At 43.3% G+C, this 22,357-nt stretch overlaps 1 protein-coding gene and 1 long non-coding RNA gene across 2 annotated transcripts in view; one reads left to right on the forward strand and one right to left on the reverse strand.

Annotated features, from left to right (window-relative positions):
* LOC120737310 (prestalk protein-like) overlaps positions 1 to 22,357 on the forward strand; it is a 60,300-nt gene that overhangs the window by 10,534 nt on the left and 27,409 nt on the right. The gene's annotated exons all lie outside the window — the stretch shown is intronic.
* Positions 14,475 to 16,451, reverse strand: LOC120737318. The gene is made up of 3 exons (XR_005696726.1): positions 16,133 to 16,451; positions 14,845 to 14,882; positions 14,475 to 14,764 (listed from the first exon to the last, which is right to left on the reverse strand). It is a non-coding gene; the product is annotated as an uncharacterized LOC120737318 (long non-coding RNA).

Below are 22,357 nucleotides of genomic sequence, written 5' to 3' on the forward strand. Positions count from 1 at the left end.
CATTATTTGGAGCGTGTAACCCAATACAACCCACTAGGAGGGTGATTATAGCTCTAATGAAGGGAATTTTCCCTTCTTGACCCTGGGGTTTCTACACTTCTTTTACTTGGTCATAGGCCCGTGAGGACATTCCCCTTGTCAATCTGTGGCCCTGTAAGCTCCCCGTACCCTTCAACCCTTTTAACCCCATCGCAGCGAGCTCCGCCGGCCCGAAACCTAACCGCCTGAGCCCTGCGTGGCGACAGTCGGGCCCGAACGGTCAACTCCCCAGGGGCGGCGGGCCCGAAACCTAACCCGGGGGAGGGCCGAAGCACCCCGGTGCATAAGCCCGGGATGGGGACTGGGCGAGGACCCCGGCCGCCGGGGAGCACTCGCGGGAGGGAGGGGGGGACCGGGGGGGGAGAAACAGGCAGGGCCTGGCAGGGAGTCGGACGGGGGAGAAAGAGGCAAGGGTTGGCCTAGAGCCCGCACGTACGGGACAGGGGCAGGTAGTGCACTGTGGCGGGGGGAGCTGGGGAGGCCGAGGGATGCTAGGGAGCCCCGTCGGCGGTAGGTGCGTGAGATTGGGCGAGGGAGTGAGCGCGGCGGCGGGGGAGGGGTGTTGGGGGTGGGAGCTAGCGATAACTAGGCGGTAACTCGGGAAGTCGGTCGGTGCTGTGCGGGTGGAAGGAAGTCCCAGCGGAACCCACTCGAGGCTCGAAGAAAGGGGAGCTGAGCGGACGCGGAAGCGTAATCGGCGTGTAGCGGAGATATCTGATCTGTAAGTCATAAATGGCAGTGAAGCAACCTAAAAAAAAAGGACGGTAAGGGGAGTAGTGCGTAGGTCAGTGGACGAGCAGGAAACGGACCGCTGAAGGTGAACGTACGCGGGGTGGTAGGAGAGGAACCACGAGGTGCCAGATGGCGAGAAGGGGTAGGGTGGAGGCAGGGGCCGGTGACGCAGGATGCTTCAGTTATATGGGATCGTGCGGTGGGGGACGTGAAGGAGGCCATAGGCTTGATGTGTCAAGACAGACGGGAGGAGGAAAAAAAGAAGCAGGGTCGCATCGACATGCAGTCGGAAGACTGGGCCATAGAGGCTACACGCCACGGGGAACAGGCAGCGGCTCCAACGCTGCGGGGACAGGAGCAAGGAAGTGACGAGAAAAACGGCAGGGAGGCGTAAAGTTGAGTGGGGAGGCGGCATAGGGGAAAACAACAGAAAGGGGGGTTTGGAAATGGTCATCATTACAGGAAAGCGACGGGGCAGTATAACCTCGCGGCGGCCAACACCGGCAGACTCAATCCGAATGAAGAAGAAAGGAGCAACCCACCCAGCACCACCCCAGCCCACCCCCCCCTCACACCAACAGCCCTCGCTTCCCTCCCCTACCCCCCCCCCCCCTGCCTCTCCCCTACTCCACCCTCTCACCTCCTCTTACCCTCACCCCCACCCCCCCCTCCTCCCCCACCCCCCCCTCCACCCCCCCTCCCTTCCCCCCCCTCCCCCCCCCCCCCCCCCCCCCCCCCCCCGGGGGGGGGGGGGGGGGGGGGGGGGGGGGGGGGTGGGGGGGGGTGGGTGGGGGGGGGGGGTGGGTGTGTGGGGGGGTGTGTGTGGGGGTGTGTGGGGTGGGGGGTGGGGGGGGGGGGGGGGGGGGGGGGGGGGGGGGGGGGGGGGGGGGGGGGTTGTGGGGGGGGTTGGGGGTGGTGGGGGGGTTGGGGGGGGGGTGGGTGGGGGGGGGGTGGGGGGGGGGGGGGGGCGGTGGGGGGGTTGCGGGTGAGGGGTGGTGGGGGGGTGGGGGGGGGGGGGGTTGGGTGGGGGGGGGTTTGGTGCCGGGGTGGTTTGGTGGGGGTGGGGGTTGGGGGGGGGGTTGGGGGTGTTGGTGGGGGGTTTGTGTGGGGGGGGTGGGGGGGGGGGGGGGGGTGTGGGGGGGGTGGGGGGGGGGGGGGGTGGGGGGGGGGGGGGGGGGGGGTGGGGGGGGGGGGGGGGGGGGGGGGGGGGGGGGGGGGTGGTGGTGGGTGGGGTGGGTGGGTTTGGTTGGTTGGGGGTGGGGTGGGGGGGGGGGGGGGGTGGGGGGGTGTGGGGGGGGGGGGGTGGGGGGTTTGGGGGGTGGGGGGTGGTGGGGGGGTGGGGTGGGGGGGGTGGGGTGGGGGGGGGGGGGGGTGGGGGTGTGGGGGGTGTTGGGGGGGGGTTGGGGGGGGGGGGGGGGGGTGGGGGGGGGGGTTGGGGGGGGTGTGGTGTTGTTGGGGTTGGTGGGGGGGTGTGTGGTGGGGGGGTTGGGGGGGGGGGGGGGGGGTTTGGGTGGGGTGTTCACACACAACACACACCCACACAACACACCACCACGAAACAATCAAACACACCAAAATCACAACACACCATCACAAAACCCAAACCCACCCAACACCCCCCCCCCCCCCCCCCCCCCCCCCCCCCCCCCCCCCCCCCCCCCCCCCCCCCCCCCCCCCCCCCCCCCCCCCCCCCCCCCCCCCCCCCCCCCCCCCCCCCCCCCCCCCCCCCCCCCCCCCCCCCCCCCCCCCCCCCCCCCCCCCCCCCCCCCCCCCCCCCCCCCCCCCCCCCCCCCCCCCCCCCCCCCCCCCCCCCCCCCCCCCCCCCCCCCCCCCCCCCCCCCCCCCCCCCCCCCCCCCCCCCCCCCCCCCCCCCCCCCCCCCCCCCCCCCCCCCCCCCTCCAAAATACAACCACCTAAAAACCCAAACACACCAAACAACAGGAGGACTCAGACAGAAATTGGAAAAAGACATTAAAAAAAATGCAGTTAAATGCAGACTGTACACAGTGGAGCTTCCTTCCACGGCAAACACTACTACGAGTGCATGGCAGCACCTGTGACATCTACTCTGAATAGATCAGTTCTAGAGTGCAGTGCGTTGCATTGCTACCTTGTTTATGTCTTGTCTGTGCGTATGGTTTCTTACAGTTTCTACAGTAAATTGTATGTTAATATTTGGCGTGAGATGCAGATGAGATAGCCTTTATTTGTCAGTTGCGAGTCTTTTGCCCACACAGTAATGTTTATGTTAATGGTTTGTCAGTAATGTTTATCTTAGCTTACCTGTTGGAACATCTAATAGATGTAGCTTTGCTGAGCAAAAACACATTCCGTTTTGTTAGCTAATAGAGAAAACGTGACAGTAAATCATTAAACAGTGGTAGCCACACTACCCTCAACAGTTTGGACACCACCTATTTAGTGTTTTTTCACGTAACCTTTAAATTGTAGTTCTCACTGAAGGCATTAAACTATGAATGAACACATAGGGAATTATGTAGTAAATAAAAAGTGTCAAATAATCAAGACCGGTTTATATTTGAGATTCTTCACAATAGCCACCTGTGCATGTTATGCTTGCACACTTTGACATCTCTCCATGAGCTATTGAGTCTTGAAGGATTTCCTGTTGCCTTCATTCTTGCGGTCCATCTATCCCAAACCATCTTGATTGGGTTTGTCAGGTGACTGGAGACCAGTCAGGTGACTGAGACCAGGTCATCTGGCGCCGCACTCCATCACTTGCTCCTCCTTTAAATAGTCCTTACACAGTCTGGTCAGTCGTCTGTGGTGTCCTGTCCTGCTGGAACTCTGTCGTGGCATTTATCTGGGCCTCTAAACTGAGGTGCTGTTAACTTGTGATTTCTGCGGCTGTTGACTCAGATGACATCATCCTTCCTGGGGCGGTCCGTCACATGATCAGTTTTGTCATAGTGCTTGCTGGATTTTGAGAGCTGCACTTTGGACCATTTAAAGTTTAGCATTTCCCGCTGACTAACCTCATGACTGTGGACTGTCGTTTTCTTACTTGGCTGATTGGTTCTTGCCATAATTGAAATTCTACAGTTGTCAAATAGGGCTTCAGCTCTGTACCAACTTGACTTCTGACCATACAACTGATGGGTTCAAACACATTAAGAGGCAAAGAAATTCCACCAATAACCCGACAAGGACACCTGTGAAGTGAAACCCATTTCAGGTGAACATCATGAAGCTCATGCGAGAAGACCAAGAGACAACTATAATGTACAAACAAATTTGTGGATTAGTAATGGTCTTTTCAAATTCTGTTTGGTTCCGTCTACTAGGATTAAGCACATGCATATGAATGAATGTTTCCTGAAAAGGACTCCTGCACCTCTCAAATGGCTGAAGTCATTATAGAGAGCGTCTTTAGAGTGATTATTAGCTGCTGGGGACGTCATCTCAAAAGAGTCAAAAAGATTAAAAATATAGACTTTATTTCTAATAATTCATGATGAAAAGACAAAATATTTTATGTTAAAATCATGTGGTTATAATACCGTAAAATTCAAAAAATATAATATTTCTATAATTGTTAGTGATTGCAAACCTCTCGACTAAACATACCATGACAGACCGTAAAACAGACCTCCAGCTGCAACAAATTTACCTTCACAGATGACACCAGCATCCTCATGGTGGCTGCAGTTGTGGGATCCAAACCCTGAGTGATGGCACTCAGAGAGCTGTGTTTCGCTGCCTGAGCATGTGACATTGTCCAACCAGATGTGTCTTTTGCCCTGTTCAAATTCTGCATTTGGTTGGTATGGAGAGGAGCCTGCCACAGCCCAATTGTCTACACACCACCTGCGCTTACCCCTAGGCTCCAGGCATCATCACACACTGCCCCCCCACTGTCCCCATGGAATCTCCACTCTGCCAGAGCAGGAGTCTATTACCTCCATTACCAGGCGGACCTCCCCCTCAACTGCTGTGCTGTATTCCACTGCTGTTGTAACATTGTATTGACCTGATAGGGTGACCGAGACCTTTGTGTGTGGAGCAGGTGTGGTAAAAGGAAACTCCCGGATCTGTTATGTTCCACCTCTGTTCTACATAAATTTTTACAAAAAGAATTACTGCGTTAGTGTTGAAATCATTTTTTTTATAAACAGCAAGAATTTAGGACAAGGTAGAAAAAATCTTATTTAAAGCAAACAATACCTTCACGTATGCAAGCTGGCATGTGGCTGGCTTCACAAGTTTGTTAACATAGTTTCCATAGCATGTTTGACATGGATGATGTGTGACTCAAATTGCAGCACGTTGCCTTCCCACGAACTGCACACAGTGCGAGTTAGAATTTCACCCGCTGTGTGGGATGAGGTTTGTTATCCACGTGGGGCATGAGTTCCACACCTGTTGGGGGTCTAGACACCTCTCTGGAATATGAGCACCAGATTCCCCCAGAAACAGGCGATACCAACCTTGCCAGTCAATGTTTTTATCACAGTGTAGGACCTGAATATCTGTGTTATTCGTTGAAACGCCAGTCATCATTCAGTACAGTGTAGTTATGACAGGGGGTCAACACACTGGGAAATTACTGCAGTCCATCCCTGAAAGACAAAAAGACAAAGGCTTTTTACTGCAAGCCAAATTCACCCATATTCATACAGCACTTTATTCTGTGCTTCAAGCACTTTTCTAGCATACACACTGGGGGCTGCACGGCATAAACATGTTAACGAGCTAATCGCGCCAACGCGTTGACGGCGTGCAGCCCTCTCACAGGGGCGATTCCCGTTAACTTGCTAACGAAGATTTGCTGCCTTAATGCAGTTATAGCGTTAAACGTCATTTTAACGAGATTAACGCTGACAGCACTAATTTATATTAAATATCCTCCTATGCTTCTTAGTTTGTTTTTTTCATTAGTTATCTTTAGATTTAATATCCTTTTAAATTTTATTATTTATCTTATCTTCTATGTAAAATATCTTCTGGGTTCTGTTCTTGTATTTGTTTGACACCAGTCTCCTTAGTGTTTTTTTTATTGGATCCTGTCTCTGTGTTATATGGGTTTTCTCAGTGTATTTATTTTCTTTTTTAGTTTGGTAGTCTTCTATCTCTTGTGCTCTATATTTACTTTTTCTTCCTTAGTCCACTGTTCCCTGATAATTCCACTTGTGTTCCCACCTGCTTATTCTTTTCCCTCATTAGGCATTAAATATACACTATATTCCCAAAGTATTCACTCACCCATCCAAATCATTGAATTCAGGTGTTCCATTGCCACAGACATATAAAATTAAGCGCCCAGGCAAACAGACTGCTGCTATAAACATTTGTGAAAGTAAGGGTCACTCTCAGGAGCTCAGTGAATTCCAGCATGGTATCGTGAAAGGATGTCACAAATCCAATCATGAAATTTCTTCACTACTAAATTTTCCACAGTCAGCTGATAGTGTTAGTATAACAAACGGGAAGCTATCAGGAGCGACAGCAACTCAGCCACAAAGTGAAAGGCCAGGTAAAATCACAGAGTGGGATCAGCAGATGCTGAGGTGCATAGTGCCCGGAGCTTGCCAACTTTCTGTTCAGTCATTGGCTATAGACCGCCAAACTTCATGTGGCCTTCAGATTAGCTCAAGAACAGTGTGTACAGAGCTTCATGGAATGGGTTTTCCATGATCACCAAGCACAATGCACAGCGTCAGAGGACTCTAGAGCATTAACGTGATCTCTGGAGTGACAAATCACACTTTGTCATTTGGTAATCCAATGAGTCTTAAGAGACACACACGAGCATTCTCCTTCAAGGGATTACAAATCTGCATTCGCTTGTGATGTTTTCACTTACCTGTATGGATGGAACTTTCTGCGTTGGCGAGACCAATGGTTCCATGCAGGCCTGTGAAAATGATAAATATTATAGACTCACTATATTCCTGTAAAATAATAATAATGGATTTATGTAGCACTTTTCAAGGCACCCAAAGCGCTTTACAATTCCACTATTCATTCACTCTCACATTCATACACTGGTGGAGGCAAGCTACAGTTGTAGCCACAGCTGCCCTGGGGCAGACTGACAGAAGCGAGGCTGCCATATTGCGCCATCGGCCAACACCAGTAGGCAAGTAGGGTAAAGTGTCTTGCCCAGGGACACAACGACCAGGACAGAGAGCCCAGGGATCGAACCGGCGACCTTCCGGTTACAGATGCGATTCCCAACCCCCTGAGCCACAGTCGCCCATACAGCAATATGTTTTATGTTCGTTAAATTCAAAAGAGATGAACTTCCTGATTCTTCCTGACATGTACACAAACCATCTGCTGAGGAAGATTTAATTAAGATCCGGCAAGAGAGAAAATGGATTTAATTTATTGGTCTGGGATGACATCTTTAGTGTGTTTCTTTGTCAAATGACATTTTTTAAACTGTTGGTTAGCACTTCAAGTTCTAAGTTTAACACTTGAGCGATGTTATTCCCCTTGGTGTTGATAAATATGCATGCAAAAAAAGATTGTTGCTTTGTAAACATTTTCTAAACGGAAGAAAAAGGAGGAGGAACCAACTTTCTGGGTAGTTTTGAAAATTATGGTATCATTTAACTGCTTATAAATATCTTAGCCGAGGTCTCTTTTAAGACTCTTTTCTCTGGTTTGTTATGAAGAAACAGTGCAGTTTAAGTGGTTGTACAAGTTAAACTGCACTTTTTGAAATAGTATGGAAGAAAAACATCTTCATATATTATAAAGATTATTTCTAGGGAGCAAAGTGGGAGGAAACTGACAAAAATAAGTTGCAAACTGTGGTTGTGCTAAAAGATGCTTGTGTAAATTCCACACAGGTTTATATTAAGGAGTTAACGTGTTTTCAGTAAACTGCAGTGTAAGTGTATTTTTGAATCTGAACAACATGCTTAACCACAGGAGATAGATGGAAACTGTTCAACAATGAGCAAAATTTACCAATGAACTCCAAATAAAAAAAGAAAACAACTAACACAGAGAAAATCTGAGAAACAGGAAAATTTACTCACTGAGGAAGATGAAGCAGCTCAAAGTGTGACCGACTTTCATATTTAATGCTCCCTCTTTTCCGTCTTCACTTGCAAACCAGAAACTTCTAGCTTCTCTCAGCAATGTAGTTCCGCCTTCAAATGCGTCACACTCTGTTCTGCACCCCCCCCAATGCAAGAGCTGACCACAGGCTTGGAGGTCCTAGTAGTCAGGGACTGTTTAGGGTTTGGAACAGATTTTGTGTAATTATAACAATATGTAATTTATGACCTTGCAAGAATTGCACAAAATCCCAGTCTCATTACATACTCCGATGCAGGAGACAGAACCAACAGTATGGGTCCATTTTCAGAAGTGTCAAGGAGTTAAATTCCATAAAGAAATACACATTAATCATCACAAACTATCACAGAGTTGAAAGACGATTTGCTTGATATTTTTTAAGTCACAAATAGATGAAAAGTCAATCATTATTTCTTTTTCTTTAGCATCAAACAGGTAGGGGTGCAACGATATTCGTATATTGAACCGTTTGATACAGTGCTTTCGGTTCAGTACGCATATGTATCGAACAATACAAAATTTGTAATTTATTTTATCAACTTTCCTTCTGACGATGCTGTCTGTGTTGAGCGCTCAGTGAATCTGCGTTCGACTACTCCGCCTAGGCTCGACAGTGCAGCCTAGGCGGAGTAGTCGAACGCAGATTCACTGAGCGCTCAACACAGACAGCATCGTCAGAAGGAAGAGCGCAGAGCAAGCTAGCGAGACAGAAGTTAAGCTCTCCTTTTAACATGGACCTCTCCCACCCTCATTCAGATCTGGCGTTTGGAATTATTTTGGTTTTCATGTGACGTATGACCCTGAAGGTAAGCGAGTCATGGACTAAAGTAAAACAGTATGTTGGATGTGCCACGCAATGCTCAATTACATGGGTGGGAACTAGTGTGTTAGCGCAGTTAGCTCGTTAACGTGTTGGCCGTCTAGCCCCATGCACGGGGCGATCGGCGGTAGCTCGTTAACGGAGATTTGCCGTGTTGTGGCGTTAAGGTCATTTCAACGAGATTAACCTGAAAGCACTAGTGGGAACACAACGAATATGACTGCACATTTACGCCGACATCATCCTAGTGCAAAGACAAGTGGAAGCAGAAAAAAAACAAGCAAGCATTCTACTAACTTTAGCCGAGTCATTTAGACAGCTGTTAGCACATGATTCTCCTTATATGTTTAATATGCTGCTGAGAATATAGACCAGAAGAAGCGGATAGTATAGCTTTTATTTTGGAAAGAGACATTTCTCTGTAATAAACTCTCTTTTACAAAGATGAGTGATTCCTCAATCAGATACAGGGCTCGCAATATCGCTAGCCCGACGTCCTGGAGCTAGCGATTTAGCTAGCTCATTACATACTCCGATGCAGGAGACAGAACCAACAGTATGGGTCCATTTTCAGAAGTGTCAAGGAGTTAAATTCCATAAAGAAATACACATTAAATCATCACAAACTATCACAGAGTTGAAAGACGATTTGCTTGATATTTTTTAAGTCACAAATAGATGAAAAGTCAATCATTATTTATTTTTCTTTAGCATCAAACAGGGTACAGACTGTGAGAGGAAATCATCAATACAGTGAATTCCTCTGGTACACACTGTAATCTGGTACACACATTGAAAAAGTGAAGCGTTAATAGACACAGACAAGAGACAGAATAAAATATAACGGAGAGAAAGAAAAATCTGCAACAGATAATCAGTAATGATGGGATTTCAGCAGCCAAACCCAACTTGCATAAAATGATTTGTTTGAAGGAAATAGACCGCTGGCCGTAACAAGAATTTACATCTAAAATCTTTCAACAAACTTCTTGGTGACAGCATGTTTAATGTCTTTTTTTTAATGCATTTTATGCATCCATGTTTAAATTGTTGAAATTTACAATGACCTATGTTTTACAAGTTACTGTAGTTCCAGTTTCATCACATCTTAAAGGTGTTCAATGAGATGTTTATGGCACCAGCCCGAGACAGCTTTTGCTTTGTGACACGGTGCATTGCTTTCCTGAAAGTCATGTTAGAAGATGGTAAAGCAAAGGCATACACATGGTCAGAAACCACCATGGTTATGGCATCACACATATTTGTTTAGTCCAAAGAAAAGCACTTCTACTAACAGAAGGCACAAACTACTTACTAGTAGTAGCCACTTGCGATCAAAGCACAAATCAAAGCATACTACTAAGGCTGGCCCCCAAATGGCCACCTCTTAACCACTCACCTCTTAGCCAAGTGGATTCACCTGCTGTGTGGATTGGTGAATGCAGCCAGCTGTGCAAAGCAATAGCAAATTTATTGGTTTTGCAAAAATTAATAGCATGCCTAAAAGAAAAAAGCAGAAGCTTTAACATGTATTTACTGTATGATGACATACAGTAAATACACCCAGTAACAGTAAGTGAGCCTGGACGGAAACAGAAGTTGTGTGTTAAAAGTGTTTAAGATATGCTAATTATGTATAAAAAGGAAGTGAACCATGCATTTGTGGTGTGAGAAGTTTCGAGGGAAATCTTGTTTCCCTTTTCTCTGACAAAATAAGTTATAGAAACACTGGGAAATGTCTTTTAGCCAGTTTGCTGGTGTTTAAACAGCTATTCATTATCTTTGTATTGTACAATGTTTAGTTTTTACTCTACTAAATTAACTTTTACTGTTCAGTTTTTATTCAGATTGTGTTGAGTTGACAAATGCACAATAGACTGAACTTAAAATACCTAAAAATGAACAGTAATTAGTTACTCTACTTTTTCAGTGGAAAAGTAATTTAATTACACAGTAACACATTACACCCAACACTGGTTGGGGGACTCTATCCTTGGGGTGGACCAATTTTTGGCGCAGTGTGTTTTGGGGTTTAAAAGCCACAGAGACCCGGTGTTTAGAAAAAATGCGTCTCAACTGTTCCGATACTCCTGACACATATGGGATCACTGCAGGTTTTCGCTTGGGCAGCGGTTGTCCTTCTCTCCTGGATCAGCTGGAGCTTTCTTTAGGTGTCTTTCCAGCTTTGACAAAAGTCCAGGTGGGATAACCACATTTACTTAGGGCCTTCTTGATGTGCTGTTCTTCTGCCTCCCTGGCCGCTGTGTCATTGGGGATGGTGTTTGCTCTGTGTTGTAACTTTGAGCATGCAGCGTACTCAACCTCTGGGCGACCACTATGGTTGCAATGCAAGTCCACAAATCACCTGGGATGAGGCAACCGATCCTGGTGGTGCAGGTTTGCAGTTAATCACAATCTAATTTATAAACACAGACAGATTGCCATCATATCGTAATCAAATAGTGACACAAAACTGTGAGTTACCGTGAGGTTTGTGACAGGTAGTTTACTAAAAATATATAGTTGATATATAGTTACAATGACCATATCTCCGCTGTAGACTGCTCCACTATCTTCCTCTCCCTCAGGAACAGAAATCAGCTGAGGAGGAGTTCACAGGACAACAAAAAGCCTGTTTGATTTGTTTTCTTTCGACTCAACCTTTATGGATACAACTGGGGGGAAAAAAACAATAATTTAACAGAAAGTATCAGACAAATAATGCCATAATTGTAACTCTAATGTAATGACTGAATTGGGTTGGTAACATATTACATTACATGTTACAAAACAGATGTTTTCAGCAGCACTGAATTATTATTATTAATTACTATTAATAATAATAATTCAGTGTCCAACCTGTATGGCTAATTGGACCATGTACATTGATTTTGGCTTTTTTACATTTTCGAATATTAATGCAATTAATACAACATTTCTTATTTTACTTAGACAGATGTCTGCCCGGGATCCTAAAGTGGGAGCTCACAAAGAGCTAGTGTTTCCTCCTAATTGGCTGGATATGCCTGACATACACGAACACGAACAGTGCACAGGGCAGCCTGGCACTGATCCCTGCTTCAAGCCCTCAGTGGGAGTTATTCGTAGCCTTCGGCATGAACGCATGGTTGGGCTGGAGGATCACCCCTTTCCTGTCCGGCAACCACCTGCAGCAACGCCTGTGGACCTACGGAGCATGGAGTTCACTAATCTTTTTGGTAGATATTATACCCAGCAAGAAGGCAATTTCAGGGACAGACATTTCAGGTCAGTGTCCTCAAGCTGTTTGAAAGATGGCACTGAGGACAAGGTCCAGGTACCAAGGGGTAGCCAGGGCACAGGTATGTGAATTGTAAGTTGCTGGGCACCCCTCAGGAACCATCTTTCATGCCCGTCTCCTAGAGGCATAGAGAGGGATGCCATACGTTTATGAGACATTCGGGCTGCCGTACTCACACAGGGCAAAGACAGCCATAACATAGAAACCAGAAGACAACACACAAACACACTCACTGGGTTTCCCATGTCTCAACGGGTAAGACACGAAGCATCCCCACACCACTGCTCTTATTGTTTATCTTATGGTGTGAATGAAATGCTTGATGTTACATGTTATGAACTGGGAAGCCTGAGACTGAAACTTGCGAGAACAAGCTGGGTTCCTCTAGCAGGCCTCTAGCAGGCCAGAGAAGCTTTTGCTTGCTGAGCTAACGCGCTAGCCACAGCCAGGTCCTGCTGACTGTATAAACACGCAAAATCGTGGGCAATAAGCCAGGGGATACGACCGGCTGTAGGGCCCTAGGCGTGCAACAGTGCTACTGTGTAACCCTCAAGACCGTGAGACAAGGTGCCAGCAACTAGTCTCACTGTAGCTTATGAGCTTTTAATAATCTAATAATTTTTTTTTTATAACAGAGACAGGCTCCCAACCACGAAGGTAAACAGACACACCCTGCCTCCTAAACCACACAGTGTGCCACACAAAGTACATGCATGCAACCAAGTGGAGATCAAACAATCACCAATTTGATCTCTCTCTAGAGAGCTAGTCTCGATATGATAACGAACACATTTTCTTTCACTCTACACTGAGCTCACCATCTTGGTAACAGCTCAGCCTCTTTGCTCTTCCTGGTGTGTAAACAGAATCCAGCTTCACAATAAAATGTGCCAGCGTCATCATTACTGCTGCCAACGGTTTTTATGTTTAAAACTGAGGCTGCGTCTGCTTAATGTTGTCACACTGTTTATTCATACGCTGCTCCTAAATACATTGGTATTGCAGGTCTGTGTTTCGTAGCAAATGTGGGTGAAACACTTGCATTTACATAGTTTAACACATCGGTGCACCACAGAGCCGCGCATCACACAATGCATTGAAGAAAATACATTTTGTCAAGAATTTTTTTAAATGAAGTTATTTAACTGATGAGTCGTTGCAGCCATAGTTGAAAGTTATGTCCAATTTTTTGGGTGGTCTTTGGCATTCTTCAGTACATTCTGTGCAGTTTACCCAGAGCAAATCATATAAGATGCATGTTAGAGAACGTAACACCACAAATGTGTGAAGAAAAAGTAAAAGATTAAGTATCAATTTATTTCTAATGTTCTGTTTTCAGCACTCCATTCAGCATCTGCTGAAACTGTCACTAGATCAACTAATCCCGCCTATTATTTATTTATTGCCTGTAAGGACTGCAGTTCCATCATAAACATAAAGCTTAAATTGTGCCCCAATCTGCATATTTACATTTTGCGAACTGAAATCGGCTGTTTTGCTTTGTAATAACAGCTTGCAGGAGATGACATTGCTGCTTGTATGCAAATTCAATTCAATTCATATCAATTTCAAGTAATAGCCCAAGAAAAAAAATGGTGAACAAAATACAGAAATTCTCAAAGATTATGTAAAAAACGGGCTTTAATATAAACTTCACTGGAAATGTTATTTATAATTTTACTGTTTTTCTTATTATTTGATAATCATTAGTCATTGAATCATCAGTCAATCATCATTGTGTGAACTACTTTATTACCTTTGATCATTGATTATTGTTCGTGTATTTTTTTTTCCTTTGCACTAAAACAGAACTTTTCTTCATGTGCAAAGTTGTGTGAAGTTAGTACCAACTACTTTTAAGTAGTTATCAACTACAGGCTAACTTTCTATAAACTCCTCAGCTAAATACAAAGGTGGACTATCCAATGGACTATGATCAGGTTGCTACAAATCAGTTATGCCTGTTGATCCACTATGAAATCCATTATTTCAGCAGTTGCTTGTTTCCCTGACTAATAAAAATCACAATGGCATGATTAATGGAAGAAAGTTTGTGTTACCAGTTGGTCTGAACAAACTACAACTATCATAGCAATAAGCCTGTAATAACATTACTACTGATGGTTTCCAACAGTAGAATACAGAGGAGGTGAGGCGTCTTTGGTGTGGTTGGCTGTGCTGAAATGTACATGAGGCGTGGAGTACAAAACATCTGCATGGCCACAGGGGGCGCTGTTGGTGGCAGCAATCTTACTCAAGTTCTCTTCACTCTGGAAGATACAAATCAGTCTTTAGAAACTATTTTCTAAACAAATTAAATTGTACAGATGCACAAAGATTCAAATTTATATAGCACAAATTCACATTTCTTTTTTTCATAGTTTACATCATTTAAAAAAAGGGGGTTACACCCAGCTGTGCCTTGTTAGTAAAAAAAAAAAAGGGAAAAAAAAAGAAAAAGGAAAAGAAGAAAAGAAAAAGAAAATAGGTAGAAATCACAGAAATAGATACTATAATGATCCAAAAACAAATTGCAGCAACACAAAGTGCTTCTTATGAAATCATCCTGAATCCTTGACTGTAAGAGGACCATGATCTTTATATTGATGGATGATTCCACAGTTCCCACTACCTGATAAAATCCAAAAATACTCTGGCATGAAACCTGAAAAATCAAGTACTTACTTCTGAGGACAGATGACAAGGCTGTAGTCATCTGTGCTTTCAACTCTGTGACCTTGGGGGCATTTGGCAGTGGTGTAAATTGAAAATAGTCCTTCAGGAGGTAAATTGCTCAATCTGTCCCCCTCTCTGATCTCTTCATACAACTGACTGGCCTGGAGGACAAAAAAAAAGTTAATTGAAATCAAATGAAGCTAAAATCAAGTTCAGGTGTCTTGTAATTCCTAAAACTCACCGTTGTAATGTCAGGGGGCTCTGTTTCCACAGGAGGCCCTGAAGAACATGCAAAAAGTAAACATCTGTCTTTAATATGCTGCTCCAATGCTGTTTAAAAAAACCTAAGGGAACACTTTAAAAACACATCAGATGTCAATTAATCTCATTTGGCAAATGTCAGTCAGGCTCCACGGTGCCAGGTAATGAACAGAGGGCCCACTAAAGTACATTGGCAACTCAGGCCACCCTCATGAAGTCTTTTTCTGATTATTTAGTCAGAGACCTTCACACTAGTACACCTTTTGGAGGTCATTTTGCACAAAGTAGCAAATACCAGCCCTGCTGATGTTGCTGAGTTGGACTATCTATGCAACCTGTGTGAGGTCCAGGTATCACCTCATTCTACCAGTAGTGACACTGACATTAGTCAAAAATACAGAAGAAAAAATATGGGGAAGGTAAAATTGTCAGTGGTCTCCAGTTGTAAAACGATTCCTGTTTGGGGGGGTTGCCTCATTGTTGTCATCAATTCATTAACACCAAAGGAGCTCAAAGATTATTATCCTGATTAAAATTTTTCACTCATTATTCTAATAAGAAACTGCAAAGATTACTGACTTCACAACTGTCAGGAGTTCAATAACTTGCTGTGACTAGTCACGGTTCTGAATCCTAAATGAACATCTGGTCGTGTGGTTAAAAATAGAGAGGCATAGATGGATGTTAGAGTTGCATTCACTGCCACAGCAAAGTCACAAGCCATGAAGCTGCCACATCTAGCTGCACCTCAGATGTTGTGTTTATGACTTTAACTTTAAACACTCATCAAAAATCCAGTTTTTCGATCCCCTTTTACTGTAATAATGAAGTGATGATAAAACTTTGTGGTTTCTTTGGTCATTCAAAGCTATATATATATTTTTACTTTGACTCAATCTTAGATCTCTAAATGTTTGTTCAACAACATAGTGTATAACAGTATCATCATTAGGAGTCTAAGAATATAAGGTGTTAAACAGAAACTTTATGGTAAATATGGCAGAGCGATGATACTGTTATGCAACTTGCGACCCTTTTTTTAAAGTGAGAAAGTTGCCATAAGTCGCCCTCATAAGCCTCAAGCTTTGATTAGGGAGCTGGGGGAGGAATCAGGGTTCATGATGCAGAAGCACTTTTAAGAATTACCAGCTACATATATTAATACATTTTTGCAAGACAACTTGTTTAAGGTTGGCGATAGACATCAATACCGTGTTTTCTGAAGTGATGAAGACACTGTCTTATGTGCATGTTTACTTTAGGCTCACCTTTAGGTTTACTGGCCCTCCTCTTCTTGCAGAAAATCAGCAAAGCCACTGGTAAGACAGTGATCAGAATAAGAGCCACCACAGGCAGCGTACCTGCAGTAACTTACCACAAGATATTTGTTTTAGTCAAACAGTGTAAATATATGGCCTAAAGGCTTTACTCACTTTTCAGAAAAACTGCATACACCCAGTGTCATATGGACTGGCATACTTACCACAAATATTGAAACATTCACCACACCCTCTAGCAGATCATTACATGAAGGAACCTTTTAAAAAAACAAGCGCGTCCATGCTCACAGGTGTACACACGGGTGATTACACCCACAAACTACACCCTTTTTGGCTCCTACCTCAAAGCACACTGTGTTCTGTTGATCTTATGTGCTGCACAATAATGTTTAAACATTATTGTGCAGCAATAATGTTTAAACATTAATTTAATGTAATTTAATATTTAATATATTATATTTATATATTATATATTATATAATATATATATAATATATTAAATATTAAATATATAATATATATATTATATATATATTATATATTTAATATTTAATTTAATTTAGTATTTACTGTCATATTCCCATATATCATTGTGATGTTGTTTATTCTATTACTCTTGTTCTCTTCTGCTTGTTTTCTTTTTTTCTTTCTCAGCAGGTGATCCAGGTGATCGATATATGCATTTTTTTTCTTTTTCTTTTTTTTCTGCCCCTTCTGTTGGTTTTTGTTTTTTGCCCTTCTCCCCCGTCCCTCTTCTCAGCTGTTTCTCTTTCCCTCTTTCTTTCTCCCCTTCTTTCCCCCAGTCAAGTCTGTCCCGTATTCAGCAAGTAAAAATAAAATAAACAATAAAAGGTGAATCAAACGGACCATTACGGCAAGGCTGGGATGGTCAATTTGGTAAAGTAAATCCGTTGGGCATCTTTCTTTGCCTTTAGACAACAATTCTGATGGCAAAAGAGCCAAACGGGACAGGCAAAAAAAAAAAAAAAAAAAAAGAAACATTCACCAGACAAACTGCTTATCAAGCATGACTGAAACTTCTACAGCTGCTCAGAGCAGTTTAGTGCAATATTTGCTTGATTTTACATGTTTTATTTACACTTATTGAACATTTTACTTAAAAGAACAGATATGTGTATACTATTCCAACCATTTACTCGTTTAAAGGACGTGCAGGTGGCTCAGTTATAAACACACTTGAAATTTAACAGGCCCGGATGATATCCTAGTCTACACACATGCATATATATATATATATATATATATATATATATATATATATATATATATATATATATATATATATATATATATAATGTACCTAAATTTGGAAGAGGTGTCTGTGTCTGTTTGGAGGTTGAAGAGGAGGCTGCTGAAGGTGTGGTGCCTCCTGAAATGGAATTTAAAGTCTGTGATGTTGGGGTCTTTGGTGATGTTGTCACTGTTGCTGTTGTCATGGGGGCTGATGAGAAAAATGTTGAAACTGGCGAAGGTTGCACAGTAGACTTTGGTTTTGAGGTCACTGAAGCTGTGAAGATGAAACATCCACAATCACAACAATACTACTCAAAGAAGTTTGTATGTGTTCATGCGAGAAACAGTTTGGGGTTGTTCTGTGTTTTACAGAAGAATTTATAAAACCAATTTTGTCTAAATATTATGAGTCACTTGAAAGAAAATAATTCTTCATGTCTTCACAAACATGACATTTAGTCAACTCACCGTCTGTGACAACAATCTCAAATTCTTCATTTGAATCAAATGGCAAAATTCTGTCCAAAGAGCATCTGTACATTCCAGAGTCAGATCTTCTCAGCTGTGTGATGCTCACATTCAGAACTGTCTTATGTAATGGATAAAATCCTGCTTTATATTTAATGCTGTATCTGCCATTCTGCGCTGAGTCATCAGTTGTGTCAATGAGAATGTTTCCTTCTTCACATTTTCCCGTACAGAAGAGTCTCCTTCTTCCAGTTAAAGAAAATGTGCATTTAACTGTGATGCTTCCACCCTCCATTTCTGTATAGATGGGAGTTTCTGCATTAACAAAACCAGAGTATCCTGCATCCTGCAGTCCTGCTGAAAATACAAGAAATCACTAGTTACTTTCTTCTCGTAAAATTTTGCAGCCTAATAAGATCTATTAAAATGAAAGAAGACAAATCTTCACTTTAACACAACTTTTCAAATTAAGTCAGCGTTTTCAGTATGTTTAACTTATGTTTTAGTTATTTGAATTTGCAAACCATGGACTTCCTGGTTTTTGTTGGCATCTACACAAACCTTTTGCTGAGGAAGACTCAGAGTTACAAATTTAATGATAAACAATTCTAATTAATCGAAACAGTGGGAACCGGTTCTTGTTGAGAACCTCATTTACCTGGCAGGAAACATGGCGCCTAAGCGGCTCAAACGCTCAAAAGTTTGGTTTCACTTTACGAGAACAGATGACAACAGGGCAACTTGCAAAGTAGATATTTCATTTAAGGGAGGAAACACTACGAATATGCAAATTTACAAACTTGCAACAAATATAGACAAATGACTTTGAGTTTCATTTATTTATGACGACATCTTAATCTGCTTTTTGGATGTTTACAGGTTAAAATTGTCTTTTTTGTTGCTTAACATCCAAAGCTTTCAGGTTGTCAACACTTCTTCTCTAATGTTTTGCTTCACAAAAGATGAGAATGGTACAGCAAACAAGGAACCAACTCTGAGTACCTTTCGAAAATGATGGTAACATTTAACTGCTTTACTTATCATTTCAAGGGTTTCTTGTCTTTGCTAAAGCAGTTTTTAGTTCTTCACAGGTTTAGTTGTACGTCCAGTGAACTGCATGTTTGACTGACTCTTTCCAACTCTGCGTTTAACCACAGAAACCAATAACATGTAAGAGGCAGATGAAAATGAAAAAATGCTGAAACAGCTTATCGCTACAACTGCTCAACAAGAAGCTTAAACTTACTGATCAACTAGAAATAAAAAGGAAACAAAGACAAATAATACTGAGAATAACAAAATTAAAGAAATATTAATAAATTGACCCACCAAGAAAGATGAAACAGACCAAAGCACGGAAGACTTTCATACTGAGGTTCTGAGGCATACTGATATTCAGATGGCTTCTCTTCTGTTTTCACTTTCAAACGAGGAAGTTTTCACTTCTCTTTTATGATGTGGTCCCTTCTTCAAACAAATCTCACACACACATGCATACACACACACGCACACACACATACACTTTTGGTAAAGTTGTTAGTGAACAGCTGCTTATTTACAGAGTCATAGACCCAATGGAATTACAACTGTGTGAACTCCAAGTAACTGGCTCTGGTAGGTTGAGTGTTGATGTTTAAAGAACAATTCATATGACAGTAGACTTCAAACCAAGTAGTTCTATGTGCATTTTTACTTGCCTTTCCTATTTGAAAATTGTCAGTTAAACTCTCAACATCACAAAAGTACCAGATGAATAATGAAGGCGTCATGGCCTTGAACACAGTTTAAGGTACAACTACATAACAATAAGGCAGAGGTCGGGAGAGTTGAAACAGAAATTTTCCATCATCGTATATTTATTTTGAATCATTCCATCAAGACCCTACCATAACACAGAGAAAACCCCTACAACCAGACGACGCACCTATGAGGAACCACTTGGCAATAGTGGGAAGGGAAAATTTCCGTTTTACCAGGTAGAAACCTCCACAAACAGAACCAGGCTCAAGCAGGGGCAGCCATCAGCCATGGCCCATTGGGAGTGAGGGGAGGAAGACAGGACAAGAGACACAATGTGGAAAAGAGCCAAAAATTAATAATAACAAATGAATAAATACAGAGTGGTGCATAAAAACAAAGAGTGAAAAAAAGATCAATGAAGAAGAAGAAAGATGCAGTTGTCATAGTTTAAAATGGAGCTGGTTTCTGTCTACACATAAATGACGAGGAGCAAAGAGGAGAGAGAAGCCATTACCAAAGAGTTGAGGTCAGCTGTCTGTGCGTGTGCATGTGTGTGTGTACACAAGGTAGCCCAGGAGATAGAGCTCCGGGCTCCAATCTGCATGCCTAAGTATCCTCGAGCAACATACTTAAACCCAAGGTGCATTCATTAGAGTGTGCAAATTTTAGATAGAAAGCATTTGGTTGTAGGAAAAGGTGCATGTATGAATGGCTGAATGAAGCTTCTTACACAGAGCGCTTGAATGCTCAAGTAAAGAAGGAAAGTCCATCCATCCGCTTATCCTTTTCAGGGTCGCAAGGGGCGCTGGAGCCTATCGCAGCTGTCATAGGGCGAGAGGCGGGGTACACCCTGGACAGGTCACCAGTCTGTCGCAGGGTTAACACACAGGGACAGACAACCATTCGCACATTCAAACCTAGTGGCAATTTGGATTATCCAATTAACCTATCCCCACAAGTTGCATGTCTTTGGATGGTGGGAGGAAGCCAGAGTACCCGGAGTGAACCCACGCAAACACGGGGAGAACATGCAAACTCCACACAGAAAAACCCCGGCCTGATGTTGGAATTGAACTCAGGACCTTTTTGCTGTGCGGCAACAGTGCTAACCACCGTGCCACCGTGCTGCCCAAAAACCAGTCCATTTACACACATAGACAGTCAAATCTGAACATGAATATGAAAAATACCATCTGCTTTGTGGAAGCAGCCATGTTCAAACCTGTAGAAAAGAAGAAAGTTGACGAATGTTTGTACACCACTATTTTTTCTTAGTAATTCTGAAAACGTCATACTAACAAACATAGCTTACAAAAAAAAATTCCAATAGCCCAAATACAATACAGATTACTATCTAAGACCAGATAGATCTAAACAGAGGAGGGAGTACGGATGGGAATCGAAAACCGGTTCTTGTTGAGAACCGGTTCCCACTGTTTCAATTAATTGGAATTGTTTATCATTTTTGCAAACGATTCCCTTATCGATTCCAGTCGCCTCAACGTCACCATGTTGCAGAGCCTCATTTACCTGGCTGGAAACACGGCGCATAAGCGGCTCAAACGCTCAAAAGTTTGGTTACACTTTACGAGAACAGATGACAACCGGGCAACTTGCAAAGTAGATATTTCATTTAAGGGAGGAAACACTACGAATATGCAAAAGCATTTGCTCACAAAACACACGATAACCTTAAATGAATGTCGTGTTTTTAATTCCGCCCCGGACTCGTGAATCTCAACCCAGCAGCAGCGGTAACGTTTGCACGTCTTCTCCCGTTAATGCGGCAGGTAAATAATCAACTAACATTTCCTATTACGTTAGCGCGATCTGCCTTATTAGAAAACCTGCCATTACTGTGCATTTAGGTGACCAAGATGAGAGAGACAGACAGAGTCTGGCTCAGATGCTGGCAGTTCTCGCTGCAGTCTACCGTTATTGTCTCCTTTTAGTCCAGGATAGACGAATGTCACCAAGCAGTGACTAAGTTTGTGGTCAAAGGCTTGAACCCATTTGCCACAGCAGATGCCCCAATTTTCAGTAAGTGTTTAACTGAAGGCAGGGACATTACTGGATATTCTTGTGTAATTGCTACAGAATATTTTATGTTATACTTTGTTATTGCTACAAAAGAATATTTATTTTATTATTTTACATTTACAATTTTTTTTTTCCTGGGGACCCTGTGACACCCCATTGAAGAGCCGCAGGCTGTGGATCTCTTAAGATCTCACTGTTGGGTTTGTAAGGCCATGTTACTCCTAAATTTCTATCTTGTTCAAAGAGAAGATATAAAACAAAGTTCTAAGCTAATCAACCTTAGTGTTCTCCTATTTAAAAATAAGAATCGATAAAGAATCGAATTGTTAAACAGAATCGAAAATGGAATCGGAATCGTGAAAATCTTATCAATTCCCATCTCTAGGAGTGAGGCAGGATCAAGAGTCTTGATTCAAGACAGTAGTGTATCCCAGATGTGTTCAGAGCAATTATGCTTTGGTTTTAGCTAATTGCTGTTTAACACTAGGGTGGCTCAGCTAAGTTTTACATGGATCAAAGCTACAGTTTATATTTTGTGTGCTGTTAACACCTTACCTAACATTTACCTAACATTTACACAACATGATGATGATTTTTTTCTTTTGCACACAGGACAATATTGTTTCCTAGACAATCTTTGTCATTCAGTGTACAAGGAATTATTTTTTGTTGCAGTTAAACAACAACATGAAAATATAAATACTATTGTGG

This window comes from Simochromis diagramma, unplaced genomic scaffold (genome assembly GCF_900408965.1).
Source record: "Simochromis diagramma unplaced genomic scaffold, fSimDia1.1 OVJJ01000061.1, whole genome shotgun sequence".
NCBI lineage: Eukaryota > Metazoa > Chordata > Actinopteri > Cichliformes > Cichlidae > Simochromis > Simochromis diagramma.